The sequence below is a fragment of the Eupeodes corollae genome, chromosome 3, assembly GCF_945859685.1.
Source record: "Eupeodes corollae chromosome 3, idEupCoro1.1, whole genome shotgun sequence".
Lineage (NCBI taxonomy): Eukaryota > Metazoa > Arthropoda > Insecta > Diptera > Syrphidae > Eupeodes > Eupeodes corollae.
Genome location: NC_079149.1, coordinates 3,456,540 through 3,469,748, shown reverse-complemented (window position 1 = coordinate 3,469,748; position 13,209 = coordinate 3,456,540). Strand labels below are relative to the sequence as shown.

At 31.7% G+C, this 13,209-nt stretch overlaps 1 protein-coding gene across 6 annotated transcripts in view; it reads left to right on the top strand.

Annotated features, from left to right (window-relative positions):
* Positions 1–2,035: 2,035 nt before the first annotated feature.
* LOC129949920 (protein qui-1) overlaps positions 2,036–13,209 on the top strand; it is a 169,069-nt gene continuing 157,895 nt past the window's right edge. For 3 of the 6 annotated variants that reach the window (XM_056061646.1, XM_056061645.1, XM_056061647.1), the window contains exons 1-2: positions 2,045–2,211; positions 3,076–3,466. The gene's annotated coding sequence lies outside the window, so the exon portion shown is untranslated. Of the gene's footprint in view, positions 2,212–3,075; positions 3,467–13,209 lie in introns of all 6 variants that reach the window. The other 3 variants (XM_056061642.1, XM_056061643.1, XM_056061644.1) reach the window with 3 other exon arrangements.

Genomic DNA, 13,209 nt, shown 5'->3' with positions numbered 1-13,209 from the left:
GGTTTATGTTCTTGTGCAATTTTGTAGTTTTGTAATTTTTACCAAGATCTTATGTTGTCTAATTTGTAGAACCGCCTAAATGGTGAGTTAGGTTTCGTCCTTCTTTTTTGATAATATTTCCATAAAATGGGATTTCCATTATGATAGCTCCGAATTTTTCTTTTATTACTCGTAAACTGTGAAACTCCATTGAAGTATTCTAATGTACCGAAAAATCCTTAGAAAATTTTGAATTGCTTGTGTTAGAATCGTGGAAGAACAGTGAAATCGTACATGATAAACCAAGGGCACCATCGGCACGGCACGGCACGCCCCCGTTCAGTGCGGAAAATTGTCTTCAAGATTCAAATTGCATCTTGAGTTTCTGTCTCCGGAAGAAATAATTCTACATATCTACATATGTAAATGCTCTCCAGGCGCTCGAACTGTTTCGTGCTTGTTTTTTCGTTTGACAAGATACCAAAAAGCTTTTTACCTTTTTCAAAACTTTATTAAAAACTTTAAAATGCTACGCGATCAATTATGACGGAGGAAATTGGAAAAAGAAAAAAACGTATTTGATCGCACTTCGATGCAATTTACCAGCGTCAGTTGTAACAATATCGAAACAAATATTCCTGAAATACTCGTGGATATCCCTTGCAGCTTGCTACCGCAACCGGATAAACTCTTGCCTATAAAAAACTATCGCATTTTTAAATAACAGTCCAGGAAAATTAGAAATTCAATTCAAATATGTTGACAAAGCTCACTTTGTTACAAAGAACTTAATTTATTAACCTGTTTGAGAAGTAAATAATACTTTGTCAAATATTCAATATTTATTTTGTATAAAATTGAACTTGCCTCACTTTGAATCAGGCAAATCAAATGGGTTTGTCTTATCTGCTTTTTTTTTTATAATTAATTGTGCTTCTTCAAGACTTCGTTCTCCACCTTCTTCATCATCATCACTATCGCTACTTGTGTTTTAATACATTTGTACACTTATCATTTAAATTACTTATTTATTTACCAATAATTAAAGAAAACCGCATTTATTAAACATTGAACAATTATTTTTTATTTAGACTTCAATTTCATTTTGACAGATGTTTGTTACTTTTGCATCGTTTGAAAAATCTCCTACAAATTCGACGTGTCGAAGAACTTATGGAATGCCACTTAAAGATGAGAGTCGTCGAAAAAACGAGACGACATTGGTAATAGGCATGATTTTTTAACAAAGGCCACTCTTTTATCTAATTTTCCTGGGCTTGTTTTCAGAGCTCTTGTTCTAGAACCTTTAATGATTTTCAAAACCACTTGTTGGTATATTACTTGCATTTCTCCACTTTCAAACTTTATTACACCTTTTGGATTTTAAGAATTTTATTTTTGCTTACTGTGGACTTGCAACTAGAAAGTTTTTTAATGATTCTTTTTGTTGATAAATTCTCAATGTTTTGCAGAACTAGTGGAGTAATTAAATATCAAATGTCAGTACTTTGTGAACATATTTCTTAAGAAAGTTTTAGGTACAATTTAAATGTAATTATTAAAAAGGCAAAATATTAACTTTAAATTTCCAACACGCAAATTAAAAACAGCGGACCTACCAATTGGCCAGACTTAGGAAATCACCCCTAAGAAAGATGCCAACTCACGTACGAACATTTATTTTTTTTCCTTCGAAACTTTTCAATTCCCGCCAAAAGCACCCCATCAATTTTTGGCTAGACCAATCCATCCCCATTCCCACCTAATTTCACTATAAATATTCTTGGAAACATCCCCCTTTCCCCCTATAACATACCAATGCATATCTAGATGAAAATATAATAGAACATCGGTCGACTTTCGTGATGTTGATGTTACCCATTTCTAGTTCATTCCAGGTCAAGACCGCCAAAAATGTTTCAGCAACATTTTCTCTATTTCAACATTGTTGTGTACTCTTACGAGTACAAAAAATAACAGTACAAAGTTTTTCCAACTCGAAAATATCAACCCCTACAGAGGCTGGCTACTGCTGTTGCCACATTTAGTCTCTTGACAAGCTTTAAATCGAAAAGTTCAGTTTCCTCGGCCGTGCATCGCGTATTGATCGCCCCAGCAGAGAGATACAAATAAGAAAAAAGTGATTTTCCACTTCAGTGGGGGTTTCCTTCCGTTATATTTCTTCTTCTAAATGGTGGCCTAACAGTACACACAGGTGTTTTTTCATTATAGGTAGATTTTGTGTTTGTGTGTGTGAGTGTCTTTTCTGTGCGCTATTGTATGTATACCGTTGGTTTTCCTTTTTGTTCTCATTAAATTGAAGACCGAAAGATGTAAATATTTAAAATGTGTATATTCCCTGAAATAGTGGACTCCGGGACTTCGCTGGGATAAGAAAGTTTTATAGAACATTATTTTTGCCTGTGTACTCTCATTTCACTTTAATGTTTGTTATTTGTTTTTGTTTTATTAATAAAAAGAATGATTCAGTGAACATCCCCAGAGGGGCTATAAAATTGTGGTACTATATTATTTTTGTCCTACATTAGAGAGCAGAAAAGAAACCCCGGATTCTCCGCCTTCAAACCACCGCCGTCGATTTGGTCGGCTCGGCTAGGAAGAAGAAGGACATTTGGTCTGACAGTGCAATTTAGTTGTTCCTTATTCCTCCTTCGTTTGCTAAAAGCCACAAGTTCTAGTAGTAAATTAAAAAAAAGAAATGAGAACAAAAATACTAAAGTATAGAAAGAAAAACCCCAAAGGAATCGTTACATTCGAATGTGCATTGCGGTTTTCATCCTTTTTTCAAATCCTCCATATGAAATTGAAATAAAAGAAAAAAGTTAAAAAAAAAGAAAAAAATTTCTTTCTCTTCTGCTCGTTGCTCGTTGTGGATAATCCTTAGAGAATAGTGGTGGTGGTCCAATTCAACGAGGGCAACATTTCTTCCTTTTTTCAGTTATTTTTGTTTTCAATATTTTTCTTACTTTCCCATCTTCCTGAATAAGTTATGTCCCTATAAGTTTTACCGTGTTTATGGTCCTTTAAATTTATTTTATATACTTTTCCCTCTCTCTTTTCCTTTTGTCTATAAAGGACACAAAAAGTGTGTGATTAAAAGCAAGAAATTACAAAAAAAATGTTTGATTAAGTGCGAAAGTTTGTTTAATGGTTTTTGTGATTGGAGAAAATAAAAAGAAATAATTTTAATCAAAGTAAAACCTAAAACAACAAAAAGAAAATATACGAGTATCCTATGCCTGTGTATGTGTAAAAAGTGATCCAAATTATTATCGTTCAGTTGTTTTGTGTACCTTTACAAAATATTAGAGTACAAAAGTACGAATCCTGTGGATAAGGATTTCTTTTCTTGTTGCCATCATCATCGCCGCACCGGCCACCGCCATTGCCACCAACAACGCCACCATCAACTTCCGTTCATCAGGATCAAGAGAGAAAAAAGAATCAGCAGGATATTTCCATTTGGGTAAGCATCCATTCGAGCAAATTAGAATCCCAAATTATAGCAAGTTTTACTGTTAATTATAACAACGCAATGTGGGGCCTCTGGTGTACAATTTTCAATACACGAGTATATAGTACTGAAAATTTGTTACCCGCAACAGGAGGTGGCACCAAATCGCACAGGAATACTGGAATCGTGTATGGACATGGCAACCCAAATGATAAAATAGACTTTGGGTTTTTTTATTGCATCATAATCAGTAATCACTTCTCTAACACCTTTACCCAACCCACGACAAGACGCCTACCTATCCTACCTTTTCCTATTTTAATCTATTTTTATAAATCCTTGTGTAAAGTTCATAAGAGCTTTGCTTCTAAATTAAGAATCCTAAATCGATTTTAGGATATCTAAACATTTAAATTTTAATTTTTTTTTTCTGACCAACACAAAATAAAAAATAGGTGAAATATTCTTTAAGTTCGATATTCAAAACCAAGGTTTAAATATAGGTTCGATTATTTTGTGAAGGATACGCGAGGTTTTGAATAATTTATTGGGGTTGTTAAAATATTAAAATGGATTACAACTGGGAAAAAGGACCTTTTTTTTTGGGCGTGTGTGTGTGATTTGATAGACAATTATTATCGTTGGGTATTTTAATATTCCATTAATTCTGCAATTTATTGAGTTTATTCTTTTTTGTTGCTGTAATGTTTCGCTTTTATTTTTGGAAAGGAGTGTTAATTCAGTTGAACATGATTTATCAATTATCCGATTATGGATAAATGTTGGCTTAATGGGTAGAATAATTTTTATTCATTTGGGGAAATAGCAATTTTGTATCGAAAAGTAGATTTGATTAATTAAAAAAAAAGAAAGTTTCAAATGTATAAAGTGATTATAAAAGTTTCCAATTTTAACCTTAACAATAATTTATTTTATATCACTGGTCATTTTTCTTACTTATTGTATCTGCAGTAGCTTCGAATCGAATCGATTTTATCTATGGTGGTTAAATTTACCTGGCATATCTATATAAAGGAAAACTCTGAAATGTGTGGGCTTGAAATACATAAATAAATAAATAAATACAAAACAATTGCAGGCACATAAAGTATTATTTGTATTAAACAAATATTACTTATATTCAGTTAATTAAAACGTTTGTTCGTTAATTAAACTTCAGCCTTAAGTTCTGTACATACAAAGCATTATTTCTGTTTGTTTATACAAATCACAAATAATAATAAATATAAATAAAATACGACATAAAAACAAAATATAATTGTTTGGCATAAATTTAATTAATTAGTGATGTGTTTCGGAATTAAATTCCATTAACTATATGAGAATATAAGCTTCGAAACTGCAAATGGGCAATAATCGTTTATGGTTCGAAGAGTCGGTTGGTTTTCATTTTGCCCATAGGTCTTTATGCACGTAGATGTATAATTGAGGCTGCGGGTGCGGGCAGATCTAAATATAGAACTTCCTTGTTTTATTTTGGAAATATTGCATAAACTGAAATTCAGGAAATTTCCACAAAATGTAAGGACATCACGCTTCACTCATCAGCATTTCCGGATTTTTTATTCATTGAGGAAATCGTGCTCAGCACAATAATGTAGACATTTATTTGAATGTACTTATGTACGTCAAATGCACATACATATGTATCATGTATATTACGTGTTTAAATTTATGCTGACTACATGCATTACAAATAAATATCCGTTATGAATTTATAATCATTCTATACTATGTAAAGTCATTGCATAAATATTTCATAAAATCATAACAAAAGTATCTTTAATCTTTGATGAGTGTATTCACATGCAGGTAACGCCTGAGGTGTGATTTTTCTTGCAAAGGACTGTCAGACAGAAGTCAGCTTTTAACATTTGAGATTTTGAAAATTTGACAAATCATCACAAATTTAAAATAATGTATTGTTTGGGCTTAGTGTTTAGCCAAGTCTTAAGCATTTAGTTATTCACTAGCTATTCCAAATTTTTGTTTAAACACAATGCAGTGAATCAAGTCAAAATTTCAAAAATTGGCCTTATTTCAATTTTTTTAAAGTGTAATAATGCTAATTGCCAAATTGATACCTCACCGTAAAAATAATTTGTTCTCATTTCCCAAACAAATTTGGCTTTGTTTCACTTTGTACAAGTGAAATATGAAAATTTGACATAAAGGGCAATAATTCATAAATTGGCCATTTATGAAAGTTGGTCTTATTTTACTTGGCCTTATTTTACCGCACAACAGTGATATTTTGTGAAATCTGGGGAAGAGTTCTATTTATTTAAACTGTCAGAAATTCGGAACACTTTTTGAATTGTTGGATGCAAATGATTTAATAACAGACAGCAGGGCAAACGCAGGTAGCCAGTAGTTGTTTTGGGGGCTAACCCAACCGCCATTTTATCAGAATATGTGCAGTAATCAAATATCCATTATTGCTCAAAAGAAAAAAAAAACTATATTAAACGAAACATTTCAATAAATTTGCTACGGTGATAGAAATTGTGAACAAAACACAAACACGCTAAATCAGAACAATATATTTCTGTATTTTTTGGTAAGGAAAGAAAAATATTTTTCTTGGTTTTATTCATACTAACAATTAAAATGTAAGGTATTTTTAGTTTCCAACACTGAGGTAGAAGGTGAAGCGTTTTTAACTTTTTGTATGAAACTAAGTATTACTATTAACACAGAGCTGCTCTCTCTGGCTAAAAATGAAAAAAATTAAAAGAGAAAATTACCTTGTTTTACCCGTTTTTGAAACGATATCACGGCCACTTATGACACATTTAAATATCAAAACACCGACAAATTCTTCGGTTCATTTATGTTAGTTTCAAATTTAAATTAAAAAAAAAATCTTTTGACTTAACTTTTTCCATTTCTTGAATTGTGACCCAAGAATATTTTAAAACAAAAACAGCAAACCTGTTTGTCTTTGTAGCGTTTTTTCCCTATTTTTCAAGAACAAGAATCAAATAAATAATGAAAGTTACACGATGTCTCTTAAACTTAAAATTAAACATTTGAATGCGTTTCTCCATTTAAACATACCTTAATGCAAGACACAAAACATTATTTTATATTTTTCATATTTTAAACCCGAGTTTATTTGAACTGGAATCTAAATTTAACATCCCTAAAGGTTAGACACAGCTGCTATTCACAAAGAATTTGTCAGCTCTGTTTAGTTAGAAACAGGTTTAAGGCATATTTTACTACACTTCTGAAAAATATCACTTACACCTATACCAAATAGCTTGTAGAGGAAAACAAAATAAATTTCGTTAGCTGGAGAGACAAAATCTCTGAAACCCTTCAAACTATTTTGTTTGCTATCAGTTGAGAAATGAAGATGGTTTTAAGACTTGGAAGCACGCAGATATTATCAAACATTTCATTGAATTTCGATCTATAATATTTAGAAGGTCAATCATAAACTTGACAGTTTTTTTCTCGAATCGATACCTTTCACACAAATCGTGTTCATCTATTTCAAAGGGTTTAAGTAGAGGTTTCGTTTTCTGTTAGTTGGTAGCATTTTAAAATCCAGCAAAATATCAAAATATTGACATTTTTTGACATTTCATAGGTTCCGTAGTGTTTATTTTTAAACTCCGGATTATCTCTATGAGCATGAATCCGTTGTCAGAAGTGTTGTCGTGCAGGCTGTTTTTCCCGATTATTCCACCAAAGATGTCTTCCATACCTAGCTTGGCATTAAAATCGCCCAGGACAATTTTAATATCGTCATATAGATTTAGAAAAAGTTGAAGAAGCCATTCCCTGATTTTAACTTTTAAAAATTGCTTAGAGATAGTAAGATGCTACAATTGTTTAAAGTTAGGTAATTCATCTTTAAAGCTTAGTAAATTGCTAAAAATGGCTTTAACATTTTACTAAATCGTTTAAAATTTTGTGCTATTATAAATTTGAGATAGCTTAACGGCCTAAAATTCCATACAAAATTGGAATTTCGGCCTTTCGGCCCCATATTTTTGTCACTTATGGACTCATCAGCTAACGGGTGAGAAAAACTTGTTATCACGCGACTTTTGTTTGTATTCGTTTCATCTTAAATGAGTTCTTTTTGGAAAAAACTTAATATTACCATATCCAACCATATTAAAGATTTAAATCATAAAATCTGGATAAAGGTTAGCCGATTGTCAAGGTTAGCCAATTGTACATTGTCTGCTTCTTATATGATTACAGAATTTGTATTTAGAAAACTTTTTTTCTTATAATTTAAAAATTTTGACTTTCCAAAATCTGGGTGAGAAAAAGCTCATTCTTTATGTACTTTAAGAAGTATTTTAATAATTGTTCCTTTTAAGAACGGCCACCAAGAATTTTCAAGAAATAGAAATTAAAATTGATATCTCTGAAGATTATTATTGGTTTTCGAACTTTAGTGTAAAATTTATTGCAAAATTGTTCATAATTTTCTTTTACTCAATAATCCATTTTTTAAATTGGCATGATTTATAACTCAGTCGGTTGGCTTGAACTTTTGAATTTTAAGAAAACAGGACCTCTAAAGAAACTATGATTTTTTGTACTGCATATGGTTTAATTGTTTAAAAAAAAAAACAAAATCAGGTGGCGCAACAGTCCCAACCAGGCCCTAGTGACTTACAACTCTCAGCCATTCCTGTGTGCGAGACATTCTGGGGATGAAGGGGACCTGCAGTCTTATGCCGAATTAGAATGGTTCATTTGAAAAAGCACTTTTAATGACAATTTAATTACTCTTGAAAGATTTGTCAATCAATTGCAAGAGACAGTACTCGTCAACAAAAATTTAAAGGTGGCACTTGGAGGGATTGAACCCAAAACTTCTGGCATGACGTCAGTCCTACGCCTCTACCATCACGCCTCGGGCACTAATGTTAAATTGTTACTAACAATTATTTAAGGGTCCTAAGCAAATTTTGCAATAATTATGGCTCATTACGATAAAATTTAAGGGAAATTATCGCAAAAATGCTGCACAGCAACCAATCTGAATCAAATCTCTTAAAAATATTATTGTTAGCAGTCAGCATTATGTAAAATAAAATTCCTGTTCTGTTATATCAATTTATCTTGTCGTATTTCTAAAACTCACCAAAAATCTTTTTTAATTGGCATATAAGTTGGCCTTAAAACTCAGCTGATACCATAGTGCCTTTTGTCAATGTTAACTTAATATTTTGAGGCCATTTATGGTATTGCTGATATCCATAATTATATAGTTCACTTTTTCGGAAACAATGAAATCCATATAACGACACTATTTCAGGTCTATACATTTACTTACTTTGCTGTTGATGGTTGATGGTCATTTGTTCGGATGGTTGACATCAGCCGATAAAAACGATAAATCATTCATGAAGTAATTGTGATTGAATCCATCATTAAAAATAATTAATTACCAATAATTATATATCTACAAAAAAAAAAGTACGACCAGTTCAAAGTAGCCTACATATTTAATGTAATAATAAATTACATTAATAATAACACATCATAAAGTCATTGTTCTAACCATCAGAGATATATTTATACACGTGTCGAAAGAAATAAAATGTGAATTATGAGTATTTAATCATTTTTTATTTTTTTTTGTTAATATTTTTAAACTCGTAAAACAAGTCCAAATATTTAAAAAAAATGCCTTAATAGTGAACTGAATATTGATTGAAATTTATTCATTCTTTTTGTTTTTTTATTTTTTATTTTTTATTTTTCAATTAAAAAAAGTGTAAATATGCAGAGTATATTGAAATTTATAAATACCTAATTGATGCGGTTAGCAGCATAATTTAAATTTCAGAACATTGAATAAAAAAAGTGAAAAAGTGTAAATAAATAAATAAATTCGTGGTTGAAATAATTAACAGAAAAAATGTTCGTGTTTCCAGGAAATTTAAATTAATAGTCTTTATAAAAAATGAGAGATTGAACCAAAAAGAAATTATATTTGTCTATTGAACTTCAAAGTTTACAAATTAATAAAAACGAATGGATTGCCTCAATCACTCTATTAGATTAGTTTCCCTTTGAGTAAGGGCGTTTGTTCAAGTTAATTTAAAAGAAATGAAGAACTTTACAATTTTTAAAGTTTATTGAGAGTTGGGTACAATGAGTTAAAGATTAAGTATACAATTTATGCGATGTTTAATTGTTTATAAACGACTTTACTGAACTTATTTTTGACCCACTTTAAATCATCAGATTTAATTTAAACTTAAGGAACTATGAAGGACCAATGACAATATATTTAATCTAAAATTATCTTAAAACACTGAAAATAACGCCTATCAAAATGGCTGCTAAAAAAATTAATTCCCATACAGTTTATGTTAGTAATAATGACAACTTACAAATGTCATAAACTCATAAGCAAATAGTTAAAGTCTGAAAACCTATGTATAAAAAGAACGCTTTAACAGAAATCGAAATAAAATGTAGAAACTATTAATTTTTTTATATATGGCTAACTTTGATTTTACTGCTAGTCATCTAATGAGCATGACTTGAGAGTTGATTGCAATGAGTTAAATGCTTTCAATAACCAGCTTATTTCCACCCACCTAGGTTTGTAATAATTTATAATAGGTGTTTTCTTAAGAGAAAGAAATTTAAGTTGGCAACACCATTTTAATTGTCAACTGTCAAAAAATGTATTATTACATTGGTTTCGAATTTCCACATAAATAGACAACGCTTTAAAATTTTGCAAATATATTTTGAAAATCATGATAAGGTCGACACATGAATAGCCCGAATTTTGAGTAGCGATAAAGCTCAAGTTTGCTTAAATGGATACGTCAATAAACAATACTGCATCATTTACAGTATTATTTTGTGTCACGGTTACATACCCAAAAACATATAACTGACTTTTCCATTTATCAATCATGTGTAAGAGCAGTGTTTTCTAGAAAACAGCCCAACATATCACACAGCTTGTGCAAATACAGATTTATTGAGGAAAACGTTTGGGAACCGCATATTTTTACGTCACGGACCCTTGAATTAACGTCCAAGAAGGAGCGATTTAGTTCGAAACAATTTTCATCTTGAAGGAAAATCATGGAGTAAAGTTTTTAACAACCCAGAATGACTAACCATTTTACTAATAATCAATTTTTGTACATTAATATTAAAATCCTTTATTTACTAGTGAAACACTTCAAAATCAAATGGGGTGGCGCAACAGTCCGTTGTGAACCAGGGCCTATTGATTTACAACTCCAACCATTAATGTGTGTGAGCACTGTTGTCAGGAATGAAAGGGACCTACAATTTTAGATCGAATCCGAACGGCTAGTTTGAGAAAGCACTTTTTCATGACAAGAATTACTCTTGAAGGATTTGTCAATTCCTCGCAAGAGGCAGTACCCGCTATAATTAATTTTTTTTAATTAAGGTGGCACAGGCAGGGATTGAACCCAAGACCACTTGCATGACAGTCCAACGCACTAACCATTATGCCACGGGTGAAACACTTACTCCATTTTATTATAAACATCTGAACTCGTTCTTCAATAAAACACAAAGCATACAGTTCTTAATCAAACCCCAAAGAGTTTTCGGCAAAAAGTTTTCGAAAACCCAAAAATCGTTCACACCGAACATTTACACGTTTTCATTTGACATTTAAATTTGTTTAACACCGGCTGTCAAATTTTATGTTGATGAACTAAACGATTTGGAAATGCAAGATAGAAACTTTAGAGCTCCAAAAGAACGAATGGGACCCCATCACTTAGTGGTTTAACAAACTTTTCGATACGAACACCAACGTCTCGGATGCGGATTAAATGAAAATATCCAAATACTTCCTTTCACACAGTGAAGTTGTTCTATATGGTATGTATTCTCTCAAGATTCAATTTTTTGAAAATTCTTGAAGTGCAAATATTCTCCAAAGGATTTTTCTTTGCCGTCGACACCCTTAAGTCGATAATCCTTTCCTGTGTTGTCATAGAGCAGCATATCAGCGCAGACAAGGCCGTAACTAGCGCGTCTCGAAGAAGAATTTCAACTGAAGTTCTGGGGACGGGTGGAATGGGCTCATGACATGAGCCAACAAGAACTACAAGCTCGGTTTTTTGCAGCTATCCTCTTTGTTCACTTCAACCGGTCCGAACAATTCACCAGGTAGAAGCTAATTGTCTAGAAAATATATTATAGAATCAACAACAAACAAAACTATTACAATAAAAATTAATTTTATTTAAAACATTTTCTTCTTCTTTAAAAACAAATTCAATCCAAAATACTGGGCAAAATGTGCTTTCAGAATCGACATACAATTGTGGCCATCCGAGCAAACTATAGGCGGGGTTGAGAAGATTCTGAACGATTTCGTGTAGGTCCTTATGACCGGAGCAGAAAACTTCAATTCCTAGTTGAAGATTCGTACCAAAATCACACTCATCCAAAGCGATCACTGAAGCTGTTATGATGGGCTGCAATTTCTCCATGACTATCTCTTTGACTTCTTCCTTTGAGGACTCGCCTGGCTTGTCCAAAGCACTGAGGATATTCTTGATATTGGCATCGCTGTCCATCAAGGAGCGATAGTCCATTGTTGTGGTTTTATTCACTGAAACAACGATTCCCACATTGTGGAATGTTTTGGCACAAATATTCCTAGACCGCTGCGTAATTCTGTAAATAAAAATAGCAATACATAATTCTTATTTTGTAATTAAATTGTATAAATAATATTACTTACCACGACCAAATTTATTTCAAAATGAAATATTTGGTTTGACAGCAGCCATCAGCTGTTTTGTTTACATTAATTTGATCGCTGAATTTTTCGAAAGGTTTGTTTGTTTAGTTCAACTTTGAATTGCTTCAAGTTTTCGAGAGGTTTTATACAAAACTTGTGGTTTACGAAAACTTGTGGTTTACCAAAAATTTATGGGAAAACTTCAGTTTTCGGTGTATGTAGGTTTTCGGGCAAAACCTATAATTTTGCGAAAACCGGGTTTTGATCTCGGTGTAAAAAGCCTATGACCCCTTAATTAGGAATGTCAGAAACTCTGACCATTATTTTATTAACTTTAATAAATTTCAATTAAATTTTTTGTAGATTAGCAAAACCATCTTTTTAAGCAGCATTTTTATAAAATGACATTTGAATGTTTTTTAAATCATTTGAAAATTTAGGACATTGTTTTGTTTTTTGATCTTATTTCAACTACGCATTAAGTGATGACTGTTTGCAAGGCTTTGGTCGCAAATATAGCTGCTTGCTTTTGTAGTAGCTCTCTAGGTCAATGATCCGACATTGTAAAAGTACACACACAAATATTTCCTACTATTAATATTGACATGAATCATTAGCGTTTATGTGTCGAGCTTTTTTGAATCCTTTGTGCGTTAGCGTTCACTGTGTTTTTGTGAAGATAAAAGGTTCCATTAGCCTCGATTAAAATCTCGCATTGCTATTTGTACTCAATATGGATATCCTGTCAATCATAAATTACAATGTTCTTGATGGTTTCTTACTAATGCATATACATACATACATATACTCGTAGAAGATACAACAGTCAAAGAAGGTCAAAGGATTAAACGAAAAATCATTCGCACGATGATGAAAAAACATCAGAAAAAAAAGGATTCTTTCTTTTTTTGGAACAAACATACGCAGCAACACATACAATTTTCATTTCGGTCAAACAGATTTGTATTGTTTCCGAAAAAACAAATAAAAACAAAAA